The following is a 3,162-nucleotide window of genomic DNA, read 5'->3' as shown; positions in this document are numbered from 1 at the left end:
CCTGTATAAGCAGAGGACTCGTACTTTGGGAAGGACCTCGAGAAGATTCCGAGCCGAGAGCCTCCGCGTCTCGCGACGAGTTCGTGATCTACTCTCGCATCGACCGTTTCTCGCGGGGCGGGTCCTAGCCGGGTCCTTTCCCCCTGTGCAATCCCCCATAAGCCCCAACGAATAAAGCAACTCGGACATGCAGCCCGCAGCCCGCGGCCCCCGCTTGAATCGACACTCGAGAGTCCCCCCGGCAGCCAGTATGTACCGTGTGGTGTGTGGTGCAGTACGTGTGCTTCGTAATTCAGCGATTAGGAGGCCCCGGCGGCGGCTCCGTCCAGCAGGGCTTGCAGCCACAAGCCTCACCAGCCTAAGTGTAGTCGTTTTAAAACGAAAGTTAGAGGCGCAAATAAAAGGGGACCTCCGTGCGAGAAAGCATGCAAAACCTCTTACATTTGGAATCGTCACAGTTATCCGTGGACATCAAATACAACGATAGACATGATAGCCCGAGGATTAACAGAATACGGCCGTTTGCGGCGTATTATTTTCTACCATTTTTGTCTGGTTCGTAGGAGTATCATATTCGGTTAAATTTGGTCAGTTTTCGCTTGTGGGTGCAGAGGACGGGGTGTATTTACGTGCGTCAACATCTTGGATCCCCGAACTCCAAACAGTTGCTCATTTTGCCGATTCTTTCTCCCCCTTTTTTCCCTCACGTGCATTCGGGGCTCATCCATCTCCAATGTTATGAAACGTTCGCCAGAGGGGGCAGAAAGTGCGCATCACTTCGGCAGAGACAACCCTCCGCTCGCCCGCCTGCATACGCTCATCACTCATTTGCCCCCCACCACCGCCCCTTCCTCCTCTCGCCGTGTATTTATTATCAATTCCTGGCCACATTCACGCGAATATCCCGCATATTTATGAGTATATAACTACAAATCAATGCCCCGCTCGGCGTCAGAACACATGTCCGAGCGCCCGGGCACGCCGGGCCACGGCCCCCGTGGAGAAAGGCCATATCCCGAAAATATATGCAAGCGCCCTACCCGTCTTGACCCTGTTTCTCCCGTGCGGCGCGGCCTGGCCGAGGACGCGGTGGACTTGTAGACATGCGCGATGGCCGTGTCCCGACAACACCTCATCTCCCTGGGCAGGCTGCGCCCTCCCTGCGCTCGTTCGCCTGAGAAAAGAGCCCCCTTAATGGAGGGACATCACACGTCTGGAGGAAGCAGTATCGCAGGCTCCTAAACTCGTTCTCATTTGTTTCACACCCAATTAAACTAGGAGAAAATTAATACGACACGAGGCTGGTGATTTTACACTTCTAAAGTCATAGCAAAAATGGGCGAATTCTCAGCCGTGGGATAAATGAGATCCAAAAACCAAAAACCCGAATTCTTCCTTCTCCTCACCACTTTTGCATTCAAATTAATACTCCACTCTTTTACCTTTTGTTGTTGTTGTTGTTGTTGTTGTTGTTGTTGTTGTTGTTGTTGTTGTTGTTGTTGTTGTTGTTGTTGCGCCCAACGCAAGCACTTTGTTAGCACCCGGGGTCCATCCACAGCCCCCCAGATGAGGTGCGGGCCTCCCCGTCGCACACGATAAAACATCCTTGTTGCTGCTGCTGTTAACGATTTATACATTTTCGTCGCCACTGCCCAATAAATCAGTCAATCTCCGCGGCGCGCACACGCGCTGGCTCCGGGCTTGGCATTCCAGTAAGCAGGGGCCCGCGCAGGGACCCGCAGGCACTCGCAGGAGGACCGGCAGGGACATTCTACATTGCTGCCAACATGCATGTTCAGCGCATCTTGCCGCGGAGCTGCGCGGGCAGCGGCAGGGCGTGAATAGGTGACATTTATTTACGCAACATAGACAATTATTTCCAACTAGCAAGCAACCGGGCCGCCCGCCTTGCTGCCAGGGGGGACGAACGCAACTGACGTGGACGTGAGCAAAGAGTCGGACAGCGCGAGACCGGGCCAGGTTCGTTATCTGTAAGATACACCATGGAAACACACTTCCAATCCATATAAAAAATTATTTTTTCAATAATTTTTTCGTGGTGCAAAGAAGGGAGGAGTGGGGTACCGTCCTAATTGGCTGCCTAACTTGTCTGGAAACACACGACGATAAGTCAAACAGCTCGCGGGGTGGAGCAGCGTGGCGCGGTGCGTGCGTGACTGGCGCGAAGACCGCGAGGAAATTGAAAAAGGGGAAAAAGAACAAGGTTTAGTAGGGGAGGTGCGATATTCGAGGTGATTATCGGAATTAACCGGCTCCTGCAGCGCAGCCCTGCTGCGGGGCCCTCCTGCGCGCAGGTCTACCTCGCAACCAACTCGAGGGCCGGCTGCCACGCCAGAGGAAAGGACCACGAAAACCAGAAGACCCGGCTATCGGCCCGCACTCGGCTCGCACTCGCTCACTGGCGGCCCCCCGCGGTGGGGCGGGCCACGGCGCGAGTCGCGAGTATTAAACGCATGCGCCCAAAGTCCTGCAAGTGCGAGCGGATAAGAGGATGTGTGCGTCTGTGTGTATGGGAGAGAGGGAGAGAGGGAGAGAGGGAGAGTGTGTGTGTGTGTGTGTTCTTAGATTGATCCACGAGCAGATTGCAGAATACACACAAACATTGAGAAATGAAGCAAATGGTCACGGTGCGTTGCGGATGGCGGTAGTGGTACGCGCTTATATTCTGCTTCGTGTGTGACGGGACGGGCCCCTTTGAGTGTAAACAATGTACGTACACCGCCCCCCCCCAAGATTAAAAGGGTTTTTGAATGAAGTAAATTTTATTCGTTAAACCAAGAACATTGGCTAGCCCCAAATCAAATTGCAGTGGTAAATGAAAACCGCATTCCCCTAAAGAAAATGTATGGTAAATCAAGGGTCAAGGAAAGAGTTTCGCGGGTGAACGTCAACGGGATGGGAGAGCGGGTTAGAGCGTGTCGCAGGCTCGCGGCTCGCGGGCGCGGGTGCTGGGGCCTACTGTACCCCTCTGTGGGGACGCCCCCACCAGCCTCACCCCGCCCCACCCCTCGCTAGCGTCGGCTGCCCGGCCAAGCGCCGCCCATCGCGATGCTGGGGCCCGCGGACCGCCAATCGCCTCGCCGCGGCCGCAGAGGCAGTGGAGCCACCCACCCGCCTTTCAAAATGGAGGCGTGGCGCGGG

This window comes from Frankliniella occidentalis, unplaced genomic scaffold, assembly GCF_000697945.3.
Source record: "Frankliniella occidentalis isolate FOCC.00 unplaced genomic scaffold, Focc_3.1 Scaffold8, whole genome shotgun sequence".
Classification (NCBI taxonomy): Eukaryota; Metazoa; Arthropoda; class Insecta; order Thysanoptera; family Thripidae; genus Frankliniella; species Frankliniella occidentalis.
Note: the sequence above shows the minus strand (reverse complement) of the source record.